At 41.9% G+C, this 21319-nt stretch overlaps 1 long non-coding RNA gene across 1 annotated transcript in view; it reads right to left on the bottom strand.

Annotated features, from left to right (window-relative positions):
* The window catches only part of LOC112612375, a 35950-nt gene that overhangs the window by 5795 nt on the left and 8836 nt on the right, over positions 1-21319 (bottom strand). Inside the window, exon 2 of the long non-coding RNA XR_003116851.1 lies at positions 5223-5327. This is a non-coding gene — a long non-coding RNA (uncharacterized LOC112612375). The remainder of the gene's footprint in view (positions 1-5222; positions 5328-21319) is intronic.

Raw genomic sequence — 21319 nt, 5'->3', positions numbered from 1 at the left:
AACAGAGCAAGACTCCATCTCAAAAAAAAAACCTCACACCTTCCAGTTTTTATGGATAGTTCTAGGCTGTGGCATTCCTTTAACACTTAGCAAGGCTGCTTAAAACTCTGCTTCCGCCTTCACTTTCTGCCTAACGGATCCTAGAGATTAGCCAGTGCTGAAAATGAAGGTGTTCTTAGGTCTGTGATGTTAGCTGTGGGTTTTTAATAGATGCCTTATAGCAGGTTGAGGAAGTTCCTTTCTATTCCTAGTTTACTGAGTGTTTTCATTGTGAAGATGTTGAACTTTGTCAAGTGCATTTTATTTGTATATTCTACATATTAACACCTTGGCAGTTATGTGATTTGCAAACATTTTCTGCAATTCCATGGGCTGCCTTTTCACTGTGTTCATGGTATCCCCCGAGGGACAGAAGTTTTTAACTTTGAAGTCAAACTTGTCTATTCTTCCTTTTGGTGACTGGGCGTGTGTTGTGTCTAAGAAATCATTGCCAAATTCAATTTTATGAAATTCCTCCCTCCATGTATTCTTCTAAGAGTAGTTTAGTTTAAGTCCTTGACTCATTTTCATTTCATTTTTGTATATGGTGTAGAGTAAGGGTCCAGCTTCATACTTCTCCATGTCAAGATTGTTTTCCCAGCACCACTTTTTGCAATAACTTCCTTTTCCCACTGAATGAACCTGGTACCTTACTGAAAATCATTTAATCATACATGTGAGGATATCTTCTGAGTTCTCTATTCCACTGATGTATCTTCTATCCTTGTGCCAGTACTACAGTGTTTTATCTATTGTATATTTGAGTTTAAAAAAGAAGAGTGAGACTTCCAAATTTGTTCTTTTTTGTTTTTTTTGAGATGGAGTCTCGCTTTGTCACCCAGGCTGGGGTGCAGTGGTGCAATCCTGGCTCACTGCAACCCACACCTCCTGGGTTCAAGCAATTCTCCTGCCTCAGCCTCCTGAGTACCTAGGACTACAGGCATACACCACCATGCCTGGCTAATTTTTTTTAGATAGTGCCTCACTCTGTCGCCAGGCTGGAGTGCAGTGGCGCGATCTTGGCTCACTGCAACTTCCACCTCCCGGACTCAAGCGATCTCCTGCCTCAGCCTCCCAAGTACAGGCGTGTGTCACCACACCCAGCTAATTTTTGTATTTTTAATAGAGACGGGGTTTCACCATGTTGGCCAGGATAGTCTCAATCTCTTGACCTCATGATCTGCCCACCTCGGCCTCCCAAAGTGCTGGGATTACAGGCATGAGCCACCGCACCCGGCTCAGCTAATTTTTAAAAATGTTTTTAGTAGAGACAGAGTTTCACCATGTTGACCAGGCTGGTCTCAAACTCCTGACCTCAAGTGATCTGCCTGCCTTGGCCTCCCAAAGTGCTGGGATTACAGGCATGAGCCACTGCACCTGGCTTGTTCTTCTTCATCAATTGTTTTGTCTATTTGGGGTTCCTAGAGATTCCCTATGAATTTTAGGATGGGCATTTCTATTTGTTTTTTTAAAAAATTCATTGGTGCCAGGCACGGTGGCTCACACCTGTAATCCCAGCACTTTGGGAGGCCAAGGCAGGTGAATCATCTGAGGTCAGGAGTTCAAGACCAGCCTGGCCAATATGGTGAAACCTCATCTCTACTAAAATAAAAAAGCCGGGCATGGTGGCATGCACCTGTAGTCCCAGATACTTGGGAGGCTGAGACTTGAGAATTGCTTGAACCCAGGAGGTGGAAATTGCAGTGAGCTGAGATCACGCCACTGCACTCCAACCTGGGGGATAGAGTGGAGTGAGACTGTGTCTCCAAAAAAAAAAAAAAAAAAAAGGTCATTGGTATTTGGATAGGAATTGCATTGACTTTCTAGACCATCTTCAGTAGTATTGATATCTTAATATTAAATCTTAAAATCTATGAATGAGATGTCTTTCTATTCATTTATATCTTTAATTTCTTTCAGCAACATTTTATAGTTTTCAGTGTACAAGTCTTTTGCTGCCTTTGTTATTGTTCATGGTATTGTTTCCTAATTTCCTTCTCAGATTATATGTTGTTAGTATGTATAAATGAGAAGTATGTATAAATGATTTTTCTTTAAGGGATGGGGTCTCACTATGTTGTCCAGGCTGGAGTGCAGTGGCTATTCACAGGAGCAATTATAGTGTACTACAGCCTTGAACTCCTGGGCTCAAGCGATCCTCCTGACTGTCTGCAAAGCAGCTTGGACTACAGGCTCATGCCACCACACCCAGTTGAAACTGACTTTTTCATGTTGATTTGGTATCCTGCAACTTTGCGGAATTTGTTAGTTCCAACCATTTTGGGGTGTTCTATGTGTGTGTGCATATGCACAATCTTTAGGATTTTCTACCTATAAGATTGTTTCATCTGTGGACAGAGATAATTTTATTTTTTCCTTTTCGGTTTGGATGCATTTCTTTTTCTTGCTTAATCATTCTGTGTAGGACTTCCAATAGTGCATTGAGGCAAGTGGTGAAATCCTGTTTTGTTCTTGATCTTAGTGAAAAAGTTTTTTGTATTTCACCACTGACTATAATGTTTCTGTGGCTTTTTAATGTATGGCTTGTATTATATCAAGGTAGTTTCTTTCTAGCTCAAGTTCTGTGTTTTTATCATGAATGGGTTTTGTATTTTGTCAAATGCTTTTTCTACATCTACATTGAGATGGTTGTGCTGTATTACTTTTTTTTTTTTTTTTTGAGACAGAGTTTTGCTCTGTCTGGGCTGGAGTGCAGTGGCGTGATCTCAGCTCACTGCAAGCTCCACCTCCCGGGTTCATGCTATTCTCTTGCCTCATCCTCCCAAGTAGCTGGGACTACAGGTGCCCACCACCACACTCGGCTAATTTTTTGTATTTTTAGTAGAGACGGAGTTTCACTGTGTTAGCCAGGATGGTCTCAATCTCCTAACCTTGTGATCCACCGGCCTCAGCCTCCCAAAGTGCTGGGATTACAGGTGTGAGCCACCGTGCCTGGCCACTATTTTTACGTGTTGAACCATCCTTGCATTTTAGAGATAAATCTCACTTGGTCATGGTGTGTAATCTTTTAATATGCTGCTGAATATGGTTTGCTAGTATTTGAGAATTTTTGTATCATATTCACAAAGGACACTTATCTGTAGCTTTCATTCCTGTAGTGTCTTTTCTTTGGTGTTAGTGTAATTTGGGCCTCATAAAATGAGTTTGGAAGTGTTCTCTTAGTTTTTTTAAGTTTGGGGAAGATGGGTATTAATATTTTAAATGTTTGGTAGATCTTAGCAGTAAAACTCTTTGGTCTTAGGTTTTTACTGGTTTTTGTTTTGTTTTTGTTTATTACTACAACAGTCTCCTAGAACTGAAGATCTGTTCAGATTTTCTGTTTCTTCATGACAGTCTATGTACATTGTGTTTGTAGACATCTGTCCACTTCATCAGTGTTACCCAACTTATTTCTGTACCCTTAGACTTCTTTAAGTAAAAGGTCTGAGGCATAGTTTTTTCAGTTGTGTTCTGCTGTTATTATGGTATATATTCTGCTGCTATGGATGTGGTGATCAGGTGTGGGACTATGGGAAGCATTTCATGGACCTATGATTTGACCTCATTTGTAGGAAGCCTGTGTCCCTGTGTTGTGACGCTTTAAAGTATTTCTCCCTCACTTCTGCTTAGTTGAGGCAAAAAAGAGGGGGATGGAATTAGGTATTTCCTTTACCCCAAGAGGTTTGCCTGTGGTAAAATCTCAATTCGGTTTTTGAGAAATAGTTTCTTTTGAAGGTAGGTCTTGTTAAGAATAGAATTCTCTGGGCATACTGCAAAATAGTGGCAGGGTGCTTCGGAAGGCAGGGGCAGGAGGATCACTTGAGGCTAGGAGTTTTAGACCAGCCTGAGAAGCACAGCCGACCTCATCTCCAAACAAATGAATAATAAATAAAAATAAATAATAAATTGATAGCTAGAGAGATTATTGCTTGATGGATGGATGGGCCTTATTTCATTAAAATGAAAAGGCTTATTGCTGTTTTCCTTGCCTCAGTACATTTCGTACATGCTAGTGTTTAAGGCTGTGTGCCATCCAATTCCCTCATCCATTCCAATAGTTACGGTGCTTGAGCTTCTTCAGGGTTTTTGTTTGCTCTTGGGAAAAATATTGCTCCCATAGTCTTTAAGCACAAATGCACAATAAACTACCTAGAGAAAAATTACTGGGCTGTAGATTATGGTAAAGTTCAAATTACATGAAATAGCAATGGAATGTATCTATTGACCCCCACTCCTTCATTCATGCATACCTATTTATTTTCTATGTCATTGCCACTTAGGATTCTCAAATTGACTAATTTTCGTCCTTCTAATCAATGAGAAATGTCATCTAGTTGACATTTTATTTGGCTATTTCCTCATTACTGTGGAAATGGATATTTTTTCATACATGGTCTTTCATTTTCAGATAAGTATTTTCTTTATTTTCCCATGTTTTAATCTTGTGTTTGTTTTTACTCTACAAATTAATCCTTTTATATTGCATGTACTGCAGGTATTTTTCTCCTACTTTGTTGTTAGTCTTTTACCTTCCTACTTTTAATTTATTTAAATTTATCACTCTGTTCCTTCATTGCTTACTCTTTTTTTAATTTTTATTCTTATTTTTATTTATTTATTTTTTTTGAGATGGAGTCTTGCTGTGTTGCCAGGCTGGAGTGCAGTGGCAGGATGCCGGCTCACTGCAAGCTCCACCTCCTGGGTTCACGCCATTCTCCTGCCTCAGCCTCTGGAGCAGCTGGGACTACAGGCACCTGCCACCATGCCCGGCTAATTTTTTGTAGTTTTAGTAGAGACAGGGTTTCATTGTGCTAGCCAGGATGGTCTTGATCTCCTGACTTCGTGATCCGCCTGCCTTGGCTTCCCAAAGTGCTGGGATTACAGGCATGAGCCACCACACCTGGCCCCAACCAATCTTTTGTGCCCTATGTAAATCAGACACTGCCTCCTCAAGCTCATCTATAAAACTGTCTGCATTTCACTGTGGAAGCAGTAACCCACTTCTCTGGGACCCTTCTCTCTGCAGCAGAGAGAGCTCATCTCTTTCACCTATTAAACTTCTGCTCAGAACCTCACTCTTTGTGTGGTCCATGCCCTAGTTTTCCATGGCCGTGAGACAGTGACACCGCTTCAGTGTGAACTCTCATGAACTGAGTCTAGATCCCCAGTGCTGTCCGTCTCACCTGTCCTCCTCTACACATATCTGGGATATGTCACGGCTCTTTGAAGATGTGGCTGTGAACTTCATCCAGGAGGAGTGGGCTTTGCTGGATTTTTCCATGAAGAATCTGTAAAGATGTGATGAGGGAAGCCATCAGCACCTGTCTTCTATAGGTGAGGATAATATTTTTTCCTTTAGTCAATTAGAGAACAAGTGCTTCTTGGCCATCAGTGCTATTCCAAAATTTGGAATGTGGAAAGGGGTATTTTGTTGAATTGATCAAGCATGGCTACAGTGCACAGTGAACCTACAATCCAGTAATTCTTCCATACTTTCTAAATGATAATGAGTTTTCTTGGTCTACATTTTAGGAAACAAATGGGAAAACCAGAACATTAAAGATCAACAGAAAAACTCTGGGAGAAATCTAAGGTGATTTGCACTCAAAAGAGGAAAAAAAAGTCCCTTGAGGGGATCTTTGCATGTTACCAGTTTTTAAAACAAAATTTTCAACAAAAATATATACTTAATGTAACATAGATGTTGAAGTATTTATAAAACACTTGGAAACAGAACTAAGAAACTTCATACATGGATATTATTATTTTTATAATAGCTATGGGGGAGCCTTGTTGCAGAGTAATCAGTGCATTTACTTTCAAACAATTCATACATGGCAGAAAACCTGCACCTTCTGTGATACTGGTAGCAATGTATGTTCAAAACCTATTAATGAATATAAGTCTAATTAATGAACCACTAATAATGGGCTTGTCATTTTTTTTTTTTTTTAAGACCGAGTCTCACTCTGTCACCCAGGCTGGAGTGCAGTGGCGCCATCTCAGCTCACTGCAACCTCCGCCTCCTGGGTTCAAGCGATTCTCCTGCCTCAGCCTCCTAAGTAGCTGGGATTACAGGCATGCACCACCACGCCCGGCTAATTTTTGTATTTTTAGTAGAGACAGGGTTTTACCATGTTGGTCAGGCTGGTCTCAAACTCCTGACCTCATGATCCACCCACCTCGGCCTCCCAAAGTGCTGGGATTACAGGTGTGAGCCACTGCACCTGGCCAGGTTTGTCATTTTTTACAGAAGTCATTACATTAGAAAAATTGTGAAAGTAGGGTAGTTGTTGTGGAGAAACCTTCAGCTAGATTCCAAATCTCAATGTATTTAAGTCATGCTCTTCTTTGGTTCTGTGAACATATTTATAATGTACACTTTGAAGTATTTTTCTATTAAATATGCTATCTGTTCTCACAGGCAGTTTCTATTGTCAGCTTTTCTTTTCTTTTTTCTTTTCTTTTTTTTTTTCTGATGTATGGGCTGTACTTGTTGCAAATTGGACATTTTTGATAACATACTGAACCTTCTCAGAGTACGTTCAATTTCTCCAGGCCTTGTTATTGTTATTTGCTTTATTTTGTTTAGTGACCGACTAGACTATTTTGGTGAAGTCTATTTCTGTAATAGTTAAAGAGGAAAGAAACACAGCTTGATGGTTAAAGATAGGTTTATTTTAGAAATAACCTGAGAGGGGCTTCTGGCCAATTTTGGTCAGAAGCACTTTTTCTTACAGACTAAGAGTACATATTGGTTTTAGGGTGAGGGGGCTTATTACAAGCTTGGAATGTCTCTGGGCGGAGGGGAGGTTATTTGGGGGCAGACATCTTTCTGGCCGGAGGGGGGTTTCTCGGGGCTGGCATCTTCCCAGCCAGAGTAGGGGTTATCTTGGTGCATGTCTCTGGTCAGGGAGGAGTCTGGAATGTATTTGGTCAGAGATTTTATTTGTGGTTTATGGTCATGCTGACCTTAGCCATTAAGCTGATACCCTTTGGATTTAGGCAGCTTTCGATTAAGGTGAATTTTAAAATGAGGTGCTTGCCCACGATGGCACTGTTCCTGCTCTGTCAATTTCTTCCTCATAACTTTAAGCCTCTGATATTGCTCTTGAGGGAAGGGGAAGTGGCTCAGCTTTGTTTCTGCCTGCAGTCATCCTGGGATGACAATGGTATGGTGGGAATCTCTTCCTCTCTTGGACAGCCCTCAGATGTTAAACTGTACTAACTGCTGGTTGATGGCTCTATTGTTCTCAAAAAAGTCCAGGGACAAATTTGCCCTGTAAATCCAAGTATGTTTTCTCTCCTTTCTAAGAATACTGTCTGAGATCAGCATTTAATAGTTGTTTGTTTATATGCCTCACGGACTCCTCCCTAACAGTGTTTTTTCCTGGTTTTCTCCACAAATTAGCTGGCCTACAGTGCAGGCAGTATCTTCATTAAATCCACGAATTTCCTGTGAATTGTTTTTCACCTCCATTTCCACTGCATCAAGGATGGAGTGCCCTTTGGCTTAAGTGTCTCATGATCTGTTGCAATTGAAGTTAATTCTTAGGGAAGAGGTTAGGAGCTGTTTCATAGCTTGCTTCTCTTCTACCTCCAGGCAAAATATGACAGGGCTCTGAAGCTTGGGTAGGAACACTGGCAAGCTGCTTTCTGAATAATCCTCTCTTTTTGGGAACTGAGTGTTCAGTGGTGGGGAGGGACAGCAGCCTGATGTCCTCTTGGCCTGTGTCCTGGTATGGATCCACCACCTCTACAAGCTGAGGCAAAGTTGGTCAGTGTCCTAGCAGTCTGAGCACACCATGCTCACAAACCATGTCCCCACTTTGCAAACATACACACACAGGATGTAATCTCAGTAATGGGTAGGTGGAGGTAAGATGAGAAAAGTAGAAGTTCTGCCCTTCCTAGAAAAAAGCTTTCTGACTAGAGGCTGGGTGACTGAGCAGAAGCATCAACATCATAGACAAGCATCTCATTTTAAAAGTCGCCTTAATCAAAAACTGCCTAAATCCAAAGGGCATCAGCCTAACGGCTATCTCCAACCAGAAACATTCCAAACTCTTCCCTGACCAGAGACATGCTAGCCCCAAGATAACCCCCCTCTGCCCAGAGACATTCCAACCCCGCCATAAATTTCTCCCCCACACAGAAACATTCCAAGCTTGTAATAAGCCCCCTCACCCTAAAACCAATATACACTCAGTCTGTAAGACAAAGCACTTCCGACAGAAATCACCCAGAAGCCCCTCAGGTTTTTTCTAAAATAAACCTGTCTTAAGACAGTCAAGCCGCATTTCGTGCTTCTTTCCTCTGACTCTTACATTTGGTGCCGAAACCCAGGATGGGTGCTGGGGACAGAGGCTCTCTTGCAATCCAGGAAGCAGTGGGCAATGGCAGCTCGTCCTGAGTTAATTCCTGGATCCTGAAGGTCTCTGGCCACCACTCCGTCTTTTCTTTGTTCGCTTTTCTCTCATCCTCCCTTTTTTCTCTCTCTCTCCCTTGTGCAGCTGCAGTCCAAGAGGCCAACTGGAACATCAACATGAGACACTAATCCAGCTGACTGGTAAGAGCTGCCCTCCCCTGGCTTTCTCACGGTACCCAGAAAAAGTCAGGTCTGCTGTCTTGGTCCTCAGAGGACCAGTGGGACTAAGCCAGAGGAAATCTTGGGGATGCCCAGTTTCTTCTCAGCTTGATCATCCTCTTTAGAAAGAGGACTCTGGGTCTCTGTCTTTTGTCTGGGGACGCCTAGAACAAAAACAGACACCCTCGGCGGCTTCTTGCCAGTCCACATGGGTGCCAAACAATCCCATGTTCCCACACCCTCTCCCCTGTGCTGTCTCCTTCCCGACCTCACCAAACTTGGCTTAGTCTTTTATTGTAACATGGCCTGGCCCCAATACACATTAGATAATGACAACTGACGACACGAAATGGCACCTTTAACTTCCAAATTCTCAGGAACCTTAACAACTTTATAACCAGGAAAAGCAAATGGCAAGAGGTTCTCTGTATTCACACTTTCTTCTGCTTCTACCTTAAATCCTATCTCTCCCTGTGTCAAGCTTGCACCTCTCATAAAATCTTTCTTCCTGGCTGGGCACAGTGGCTCCCATCTGTAATCCCAGCACTTTGGGAGGCCGAGGTGGGCGAATCATGAGGTCAGGAGATCGAGACTATCCTGGCTAACACAGTGAAACCCTGTCTCTACTAAAAATACAAAAAATTAGCCGGGCGTGGTGGCAGGCACCTGTAGTCCCAGCTACTCGGGAGGCTGAGGCAGGAGAATGGTGTGAATCCGGGAGGTAGAGTTTGCAGTGAGCAGAGATTGTGCCACTGCACTCCAGCCTGGGCACCAGAGGAAGACTCCATCTCAAACAAACAAACAAACAAACAAACAAATCTTTCTTCCTAATGAAAACCCTCTCTAGGTCTCTCCCTCCTCCAAGCTATGAGTACATTCAAAAGGCTTCTCTTCATAAATCTTGCTTTCCTGGAAAAGGTTTTTTCCCAGTTAACTGAATTACTTTTCTCCACTCTGTCTTGCCACCCTTGGTGCATGTATAAAAGACCCTAAAATGGCTTCTAGTGGCCTGGGACTCCTCGGGAAAACAGAAAAGGCACCACAATCCCATTTTGGGGAAAATCTGTTTTCTTTACGGAACCCCTGGAATTAAAGGTAAGTACCTCTCAAAGTCTTTGTCTTCCAGCTCTACTTGTTTATTAGGCCCTGGAAACTGTTTTCCTAGCTCTTTTCTTAAAGGACCCCACCCAAAGGCCAATAAGTCAATTGGGAAATGAGCAGAAAAACATTCTTGTAACTATTAAATCTTCTGGTTGTCTTTGTGGCTATATGTGTGTTATGTGTGCAATGTCTATTAAAAGAACTCTAATTGGCAAAAAAATAAGTGCTTAAATATTTTTTTTTTTTTTTTTTTTTTTTTTTTTTTTTGAGACGGAGTCTGGCTCTGTCGCCCAGGCTGGAGGTGCTTAAATATTTTTAAGGGAAAAGTAAAAGCTGTGGGATCTTTCAGTTCACGTGATTTTAATCTTTAAAACTTACTGGTACAGTAAAGTTAGAAGTGTCTTAAGAGTTGCCAGCATACATTTTCGTTTGCATTTATTAATCAAGCAATTTCATTTTTATCTCTGCCAGATACTATAAGGTATCAAAACAAAACTATGACTCAACCCAAACAAAATAATCTTTAATAAATGAAACATTAATATTGGTTTAATGAAAATAGCTACATCCTAAGATTTTCATTTAATGAAAATCCTACATCCTAAGCCGTTTAATATCCTAACTTCTACTCTTATGGCCTTAGGCAGCCTAGTCCACAGGCGTGAAGGAAGTTTGTTTTGGGAAAGGACTGTTATCTTTGATATTAAAGGAATTTATATTTTAAAATGTTATATGGTAAATTTTTGTCCTAAAGTAAATTAACTGGTTGTTTATTTCCAACAAGTCAGAAAGTTGAGGCATGTCAGATTGTCTGTGAAAGGCAAGAAAAATTTTATAAATGGAATTTATGCAAGAAATATACAATTTAAAAGTGATTAGGCCTCCTGACTGCTTTATAAAATGCCCCTATAACTCTTACCTGTACAACTTGCCTGCTTTACAGCTAGGTAAAATTTAGGACACACAGAATTAATGCTGGACTAACACAGACTTTATCTGCACTTCTGTGTAGGTCCTAGGCTCTACACCTAGTACATAATTAAAATCCCAAACTTACCAAGGTGGTCAACAAAAGTTTGCTAAAAGTTAATTATGTGGAAAGTGTGTAAGGAAAGTAAAATTACTTTTAGTAAAAAGATTATAAGAAGGCATGAGATTGTGGATTTTTACCTACATTAAAAAGTTAAAGAATTGTTTTGAAGGTTTAAGCAAGTTTTGGAAGGTTTAATTGTAAAGGAAATTCTGTGTAAACATATTGGCTAAAGTTGAAGGGGTAGCATCCAGTTTTTCTGTAAATTGAGCATTAAAATAAAAGCACAATGGGTTTATCTTAAAGCACTAACCTGCTCTTTAACAAAATATAAAGGGTTAAAAAGGGTCTATAAAAATCTTACCTTATGGTCAAACATTAAAATGGAGTAAATGCATCTACAAGGTTTTATTAAAAATGGAGTTTAATATTAATAGTGCACTAATATAAAGGTAAAATTTGGTGTATTTGGTATAAAATCATACAGGAAGCATTGTCAAATACAAAATGGTGTTTGGCTTTCTTTAGGCTATATTTGTATAAATGTTATTGGTATGTGTTCCAAAGTTATGGGAGACTCCTACAATTCTGACATACCTTAGTGTACCTTATAAGTAATAATTCTAATTGTTATGTTAAAATTATTGTGTGCCACAGAGGTAACAGATATCCTTGTCAATTGCGTCTTTATGGCTATTCTAAAACTTTTTTTCTGAGACAGATTTTCACTCTTGTCACCCAGGCTGGAGTGCAATGGCACGATCTCGGCTCACTGCAACCTCCGCCTCCTGGGTTCAAGCGATTCTCCTGCCTCAACCTCCAGAGTAGCTGGGATTACAGGTGCACACCACCACACCTGGCTAATTTTTGTATTTTTAGGAGACACAGAGTTTCACCATGTTGGCCAGGCTGGTCTGAAACTCTTGACCTCAGGTGATCCGCCAGCCTTGGCCTCCAAAAGTGCTGGGATTACAGGCGTGAGCCACCACGCCCAGCCTAATCCTAAAACTTTTTGTCATCCATAAACAATTGTTGTCTTGTTTTGGTCCTTTTTAAAAAGTTGGTTTTATAATCAGCTATAAAGGTCTAACAGGTGCCCTTGAATGCAGGTTTCTGATAACTTTGAAAATTGTTATATCAGACTAGAGGAAAACGTTCAGAACTCTTAAAAAACTAAAATGTTAATATCAATCAGGACAGGAATTAACTGCATGAACTAAACTGTAGGAGACTGGAGTGATTTTTTTTTTTTAAGACAGAGTCTTGTCCTGTAGCCCAGGCTGGAATGCAGTGGCGTGATCTCGGCTAACTGCAGCTTCCTCCTGGGTTCAAGCAATTCTCCTGTCTCAGCCTCCCAAGTAGCTGGGATTACAGGTGCATGCCACCACGCCTGGCTAATTTTTGTATTTTTAGTAGAGATGGGGGTTCACCATGTTACCCAGCTGGTCTTGAACTCCTGACCTCAGGTGATCCACCCACCTCGGTCTCCCAAAGTGCTGGGAGTTTACAGGCATGAGCCTGTACAGGGATTACAGGCATGAGCCACCACACCCAGCCTGGAGTGATCTTTTTAACGTATTGCTTAAAATATTGCTAATCCTTTGTTTTGCTTTTCAAAGTCCAAGAATATTTTCTTTTGAGCTATTGACAGCTTTTAACAATTTAGTATGCTTCCATGAACAAAATTTGGAGCATACTTGTTTCTCTCTACCTGATTTTCTCCAGAATTTGGGGACTATCTGTAAGTATTCGTAAGTTATGGTAGTATAGTTATTTGCATAAGTGCAACCAAGAATCTGTTTTCTTTTGTAACAGGACACAATTGGAAAAACTGGTTATTTTACCAAGGCTTTGCCTGGAATGGTGTGCCTTCCTTCAAGCAATCAAATTTGACTTATGGAGCCAATAAAGCCCTTGGAAAGCTGGCCTCAGATTTTGTGTACACAGTCCCTGTACAGGGTTTCTGATCTGTGGTAAGTAAAGAATGTCACATTTTGACAGGCCAGGAGTCCCAAGTTATCTTGGAACCTCAAGAGGAGAGGAATTCACCCAACTCATAGGTATTCAATGGTACAAATCCATGGCTGGGCTTGCCTTTAAAAAGGTCTTATCTCAGATTCCTTCTACGAAACAAAGTTCCATCAAAGCCAATTTAAAGGGCCTATGTAACAAATAATTATTCTTGCTCCACTGTATGCAAATAACTAAGCCAAGTATAATAAAGAAACTCAGTCCTACTAGCATGATTTGTCTTTTAATGAAAATAGTAAACTTGAGAGAGAAAATTATGCTTCAAAAACGATAGCACACCTGTTGTTAAATTCTAGTGTTGCCCAATGTTTTTCAAATCTTGCTATTTTCTATTTAAATGAAATTCTAATTTTTCTGGCTACAAGTTTCCAAAATAGCTGTGCTTTCTAAAAGCCCTATAAACTGAAAACTTGATGTTTCAGCAGGCTCTGCCTCTAAGCCCCCTGATTCTCACAGGAGGAAATAAATAGGAAATCTTAAGCTAAAAATCATAAAAAAATAAGTAACCAAGTGAGAATTACTCATCCTATTCAGTCTCACCCCTACCTCATCAAATACTTTTATCATTCCTACCTCTGTTTTTAAGTCAAATATTAACTTTTTAATGAAAATTATTTACTGTGCCACCCTTGTGGGAATTGGTTTACTCACTCTACTATTTGCAGTAGGACTATATACTATAGCACCCTCAGGGTAAAATATCAGACATAGAATCTCAATTACTATAGCATTTTGCTTAATTATTATCCTCATAGCAGGAATAATGGTTACTAGCAGAAAATAACACATGGGCCTTTCCAAACCAGCACCTCTGCTCTCATTAGTTAAGGAATGTTGTTTCTATATCAGCCAATCGGACCTAGTAAAAAGCGCTATAAAAAAAAGCTACAGAAAAAGCTAAAAAAGCTAAGGAGTACCAAAACAAGCAAATAGATTCTTAGTTTGGGAACAAAATCATAGCATGGGTCATCCCATTCCTGGGCCCTCTCCTAATAATATGCCTAATTATGGGACTACTGTTCTTACCCTGCCTAATTAACCTTTTTCAAAGATTTTTTAAACTGACAGGATCATGGCCATTTCACAACTACCCAAAAACATCTACAGACAGCACTGCTCCTACAGTCAACCCGAAACCAGGGAACTCTCCGTCCCCTCATCAGCAGGAAGTAGCCAGAAAGAACATGCCGCCCCTCATCCTTTTTATAACTATAAGGTCTGGATTGATGGCAGGAGCATCACCATCATGGATAAGCACCTCATTTTAAAATTCACCTTAGGCCGGGCGCGGTGGCTCAAGCCTGTAATCCCAGCACTTTGGGAGGCCGAGACGGGCGGATCACGAGGTCAGGAGATCGAGACCATCCTGGCTAACATGGTGAAACCCCGTCTCTATTAAGAAATACAAAAAACTAGCCGGGCGAGGTGGCGGGCGTCTGTAGTCCCAGCTACTCAGGAGGCTGAGGCAGGAGAATGGCGTGAACCCGGGAGGCGGAGCTTGCAGTGAGCTGAGATCCGGCCACTGCACTCCAGCCCGGGCGACAGAGCGAGACTCCATCTCAAAAAAAAAAATAAATAAATAAATAAAAATAAAAAATAAAATAAAATAAAATTCACCTTAATCAAAAACTGCCTAAATCCAAAGGGCATCAGCCTAATGGCTAAGGTCAGCATGACCATAAACCACACATAACATCTCCAACCAAAAACATTCCAGACACCTCCCACAGAGACATGCAACCTCGGGATAACCCCTGTCCTGCCAGAAAGATGTCACCCCCAAGATAACCGCCCCTCTGCCCAGAACATTCCAACCCCACCATAAACTTCTCCCTCACACAGAAACATTCTAAGCTTGTAACAAGCTCCCTCACCCTAAAACCAATATATGCTCTTAGTCTGCTAGGAAAAGTGCTCCTGACTGAAATCAGCCAGAAGCCTCTCTCAGGTCTTTTCTATAATAAACCTGTCTTTGACTATCAAGCAGTGTTTGGTGTTTCTTTCCTCCTTTTTTGTTTTTTTAAAGACAGAGTCTCACTTTGTTGCCCAAGCTGGAGTGCAGTGGTGCGATCTCAGCTCACTGCAACCTCCACCTCCCGGGTTCAAGTGATTCTCCTGTCTCAGGTTTCTGAGTAGCTGGGATTATAGGCGCACACTGCCATGCCTGGCTAATTTTTTGTATTTTTGTAGAAACAGGGTATCACCGTGTTGCCCAGGCTGGTCTCAATCTCCTGAGCTCAGGCAGTCCGCCTGCCTCATCCTCCCAAAGTGCTAGGATTACAGGTGTGAGCCACCACGCCCAGCCTCTTTCCTCTTTAACTCTTACACTGGGGAAACAGAGAACCTTGTATCCTTGGCTACACAGTCTAGAATGGAGTGGTCACCTCACTGGGGTGAGGATGTGGGGTGCAGGATCAGAAAACAGTAAGGGTTAACCATAGATTCATATTTCTCAAAGAATTTTCATAGATTCTCTTGAATAGTTTTCCTCACTGGCTGTCGGCCTTTAGGATGACTTCCAGGGGCTTTAAATGGTTGTTTTAAAGTAACTGTCACAAGTTTCTCTGGGGAGTGGGTTAGTGAAGCTCCTCATACTGTTACGCCATCCTAATGCCTTAAGATTCTGTCCATATCAAAAAATGCCCTGCAGTTTGATGTGATGGCAGTACAGCCTGTAATATCACTTACAATTTTATTTAAGAACCACATGTTTAAAATTAATTTTTTCATTTCTTTTTTTTTTTTTTTTTTTTTTTGAGACATGTCTCACTCTGTTGCCCAAGCTGGAGTGCAGTAGCATGATCTCAGCTCACTGCAACCTCTGCCTCACAGGCTCTAAGCCGTCTACCCACCTCAGCCTCCCAAGTAGCTGGGACTACAGGCACATGCCACCACGCCTGGCTAATTTTTAAAATTTTTGTAGAGATGGGGTTTTGCTATGTTGCCCTGGCTGGTCTCGAACTACTGAGCTCAAGTGATAAAAAAAAGTTTTGTTAACGTTTATTTTTTAAAGATTCCTAGGATAGAATACACAAACCCACATCTCACGAACATCAGGAATCATATCACAAAAAATATACATTTCTATTTATTTACCTTCTTAATAATTTCAACTTTTATTTTAGATTCAGTGGGTACATGTGCAGGTCTGTCACATGGGAACACTGTGACACTGAGGTTTGGGCTATGGATGAGCCTGTCATCCTGGCAGTGAGCACAGCACCCAACAGGCAGTCCCTCAGCCCTCACTCTCCACCATCCCTCCCGCTTCCAGCAGTCCCCAGTGTCCATTGCTCCCATCTTTATGTGCCTAACGATTTCTTATGGTTTGCAAAAACATACTGCTCATTTCATAAAACTTCGTTAGAGGACTATAACACAGAGAACTGGTTTCCTGTTAAAAATTAGTCATCTGATTTATGAACTATTAAAATATAGTTAATGCAAATTTTCTTAATCATTGTTTATAGTCAATGTTAAGATTCAAAAATTCAGCCTGAGGCTGGGCACAGTGACTCATATCTATTTGGGAGGCTCAAGCCAAAAGATCACTTGAGGCCAGTTCAAGACCAACCTGGGAAACATGGCAAGACCTTGTCTCTACAGAAAAACAAAAACAAAACAAAAAACCCTGTGTGTAAACACACACACACCCACCCACCCAAAACCCAGCCTGAGATTTAGTCTACCTGAAGGCTCACTCTTAGCATGTCCTCTAGCATTCCTGCCTAGTGGCCTCAGGTTCCCAAAGGTAACAATTTTATTACTTTGTTCAGCATTTACATAAAAAGTAATTTAAACTACATATTTTTCTTTCCTCACTGTAAAAGGCAACATGGTTTACACACTTTGCTTTTTTGTTCATTTGAAAATAAATCCTGCAGCTTTTTTCATATCCACTGGTGCCTTCCCTAATTTTTATAAAGGTTCACAAGATGATAGAAGTTGAGCCAGTTGTGGTGGCTCACATGCCTGCAGTCCCAGCGACCTGGGAGGCTGAGGTGGAAAGATCACTTGAACCCAGGATTTCAAGGCTGCAGTGAACTGTGTGCCACTATACTTCCAGCGTGGGCAACAGAGTGAGACCCTGTCTCCCCACAAAAATTTTTTTAATAAATACATTTTTTTAAAAGATGGAGGTTTATGTAGCCAGTTCTCTATTAAACATGAGTATGTTCTCACTCTTTTACTAGTCATTTCTTGCTGAAATCAAGGTGAATAGCAATTGGTACAGTCTAAAAGACTTATAAATGTGTCCTGAACTAAGGCAGTGAACAATGAGAACTGGGAAGGTAGTTAGAAAACATAGCAAAATAAATATTTGAAAGTTGTTTTTCATGCTTAAAGAATTACTTTATTTTTTTGGTAGAGATGGGGGTCTCACTATGTTGCCCAGACTGGTCTTGAACTCCTGGCCTCAAATGATCCTCCTTCTTTGGCCTCCCAAAGTACTGGGATTACAGGTGTGAGCCACCACACCCAGCTGAATTATATTTTCGTAGTGAAATACAGCATACTTATTACAGAATGCATAGGATGTTTTATGTTTAATCATAACTGTAAAATTCTATATACTGGGCACTCAGAATGAACAGACCCTGGGCATGTCATATCTCCCAGTGCTGCTTCACCTTGACTTTGTTTCCCTCTTGTCCCCAGAGGTGACCACTGCCCGTAATTTTGTGGATATTCTTTATGGCTATACCATTATTTTTTATCACCAAGCAGTGTTTTGCTTAAGTTTGCCTCTTTTGCACTTTCTATGGAAGGAAATAATGGGTAGGTGTCTCCTTAGTTTTTGCCCCAGTTGTTTCACACATGATGGTGTCTGAGGCTTGGGCTACCCAATTTGCTCATCCATTCCAGTATCTATAGGACTCATGATGCTTCAATTTTTGTTTTGTTCTTATGGAAAATGCTGCTCTAATCATATTTTAAGTCCCCATGTGCCTGTGCACAGTAAATTCTCTATACATTTAAAAAAACGTGCTGGATTGTAGATTCTGAGCAACTTTAAGACTGCCACCAAGTCCCAATGCAGTATATGAATTGACCCTCCCACCATTCTTGCATGTGTATTTAGAGAATTCCAATGCTGCCAGTCATGTGGAATAATGTATTTCTACCTATCTAGTTTGTGTCAAATGAGATCACTTTGTGATTTTTTTTTTTTTGAGACAGTGTCTTGCTCTGTCACCCAGGCTGGAGTGCAGTGACGTGATCTCGGCTCACTGCAACCTCTGCCATTTGAATTACCACAGAAATGAATGTTCCTTTGTTTGTATCTTTGGAAGCATTTGGTGCTATATTTTGGAGTTTAGCCATTCTGAGGTGTGTAAATGTTATAGGAATAATGAACAAAAACAGTTTCGCTTTCTGAAAAACAAGATGAGACCTTCCCTAACATACCTCAAATATTTTAAACTATAGAGAGGGAGCAGAGCTAGATGACGGAATAGAAAGCTCCCCTGATCATCCCCCTGCAAGGACACCAAATTAACAACTATCACACAGAAAAAAACACCTTCATAAGAACCACAAATCAGGTAAGCACTTAGAGTACCTGGTTTTAACTTCGTATCGCTGAAAGAGGCACTGAAGCGGTTTAAAAACAGTCCTGAATCGCCAACAGACCCCTCTCCCACCCCAGCAGCAGCGGCATCATGCACACAGCATCTCTAGGTGCTGTGGGAGGGAGATACAGCAATTGTGAGGCACTGAACTCAGTGCTGTCCTGTTACAGCAGAAAGGAAAACCAGACCCAATTCCGCTGATACCTGCCCATGGAGGGGACATTTCAACCAGCCTTAGCCAGGGAGGAATTGCTGATCCCAGTGGTCTGAACTTAAGTGCCCGCAAACCTCATCACTGAGGGCTGCAGCACTCTCTCTCTCCAAGTCAAGTTGAAAGGCAGTCTAGCCCATAAGGACTGCAACTCTTAGGTGAGTCCTAGTGCTGAATTAGGCCCAGAGACAGTGAACTGACAGGGGGCAGGGAGGGGTGGTGACATATGGCATCATCCCTCCCTTAACCCCAGGCTGCACAGCTCTCAGCTCCCAAAGAGACCCCTTCCACTTGAGGGAGGAGACAGTATCGGGGGGACTGTGTCTTACATCTCAGACACCAGTCCAGCCACAGTGGGACAGGGCACTGGTCGGAATCAGGAGGCCCCTGTTCCAGGGCCTAGCTCCCAGACATTTCTACACACACCTTGGGCCAGAAGGGAACCTGCTGCCTTGAAGGGAAGGGCCCAGTCCTGCCAGCATTCATCACCTGTTAATTGAAGAGCCCTTGGACCCTGAATAACCAGCAGTGATATCCAGGTACTACATCAAGGGCCTTTGGTGAGCCTGACACTTGCTGGCTTCAGGTGAGACTCAGCACATAACCAGTTGTGGTGGCTACAGAGGAAAACTCCTTCCGCTTGAAAAAAGCAGAGAGAAAAGTAAGGGGACCTTGTCTTGCACCTTAGGCACCAGCATGGCCACAGAGGGACACAGCACCAAGCAGGCTCTTGGGGCCCCTGATTCTAGAACTTGACTCTTCGATAGCATTTCTGGACCTGTCCTGGGCTAGAGGGGAGCCCACTGCCCTGAAGAGGCAGCATTCATGACAAGCTAACTTAAGAGACCTTTGGCCCTCCAGGAACATCAGCAGTAGCAGTACTCTGACAGAACTCCTTGTGGCTTGGGGCGGTGGCTATGGGGTGAGGCTCCTCTGCCTTTCCAGGGAAGAACTTGTATAGTTTGAGTGCCAGCTCAGCCAAGCTGCAACACAACAGGACACAAGGTAGACTTCTAAGGTGTTTTTACTCTAATCCCTGACTACTGGACAGCACTTCTAAACTCACCTGGGCCTTGGGGGACCTCGTCACCCTGAAAGGAAGGACACAGGCCTGGCTGGTTTTGCCATCTGCTGATTGTAGACCCCAGGGGCCTTGAGTGAACACAGGCAGTAGCCAGGGAGTGGTTACAGCAGGCCTTGGGCGAGACACAGCACTGGCTTCAGGTCTGACCCAGTGTAGTCACAGTGGTGGTGGCCACAGGGATGCTAGTGTCATTCCACCCTCAACCTTGGGTGGCTCAGAACAGAGAGAGAGAGAGAAACTATGTTTGGGAGAACATAAGGAAAGAGAACAAGAGTCTGCCTGGTAATCCAGAGAATTCTCCCAGATTTTGTCTAAGATCATCAAGGCAGCACCTCTATGAGTCTGCAAGAACCACAGCATACTGGGTTTGGGGTGCCCCCTAAAGCAGATATAACTTAGATATCTGGAAAGTCTTCCCTAAGAAGGACAGCTACAAATAAGCCCAGACAGTGAAGACTACAATAAATACCTAACCCTTCAATGCCCAGACACCAAAGAACATCTCCTAACATTAACACCATCCAGGAAAACATAACCTCACCAAATGAACTAAATGAGGCACCACGGACCAATCCTGGAGAAACAGATATGTGACTTTTCAGACAGAATTCAAAATAGCTGTGCTGAAGAAACTTAAAGAAATTCAAGGCCGGGCGCGGTGGCTCAAGCCTGTAATCCCAGCACTTTGGGAGGCCGAGGCGGGCGGATCACGAGGTCAGGAGATCGAGACCATCCTGGCTAACACGGTGAAACCCCGTCTCTACTAAAAAAAAATACAAAAAACTAGCCGGGCGAGGTGGCGGGCGCCTGTAGTCCCAGCTACTCGGGAGGCTGAGGCAGGAGAATGGCATGAACCCGGGAGGCGGAGCTTGCAGTGAGCTGAGATCCGGCCACTGCACTCCAGCCTGGGTGACAGAGCGAGACTCCGTCTCAAAAAAAAAAAAAAGAAATTCAAGATAGCACAGAAAAGGAATTCAGAATTCTATCAGATAAATTTAACATAGAGATTGAAATAATTAAAAAGTGAGCAGAAATTCTGGAGCTGAAAAATGCAACTGGCTTACTAAAGATTGTATCAGACTCCTTTAATAGTAGAATTGATCAAACAAGAAAGAATTAGCTTGAAGACAGGTTATTTGGAAATATACAGTCAGGAGACAAAAGAAAAAAGAGAAAGCACACCTACAGGATCTAGAAGATAACCTCAAAAGGACAAATCTAAGAGTTAATTGAAGAAGAAGTAGAAAAAAGGTTGTAGAAAGTTTATTCCAAGTGATAACAGAGAACTTCCCAAGCTAGAGATATATATCAGTATCCAAGTACAAGAAGGTTATAGACCACCAAGCAGATTTAACCCAAAGAAGACTACTCAAGGCATTTCATAATCAAACTCCCACAGTTCAAGGATAACGAAAGGATCCTAAAAAGCAGAAAGAGAAAAGAAATAACACACAATGGAGCTCCAATACATCTGGCAGCAGACTTTTCAGTGGAAACTTTACAGGCCAGGAGAGAGTGGCAATACATATTTAAAGTGCTGAAGGAAGTAACTTTTACCCTAGAATAGTATATCTGGTGAAAATATCCTTCAAGCCTGAAGGAGAAATAAAGACTTTCCCAGATAAACAAAAGCTGAGGAATTTCATCAATACCAGACCAGTCC

This window comes from Theropithecus gelada, chromosome 19 (genome assembly GCF_003255815.1).
Source record: "Theropithecus gelada isolate Dixy chromosome 19, Tgel_1.0, whole genome shotgun sequence".
Classification (NCBI taxonomy): Eukaryota; Metazoa; Chordata; class Mammalia; order Primates; family Cercopithecidae; genus Theropithecus; species Theropithecus gelada.
The sequence above is the reverse complement of the archived record's forward strand: the minus strand, read 5'-3'. Positions and strand labels throughout refer to the sequence as shown.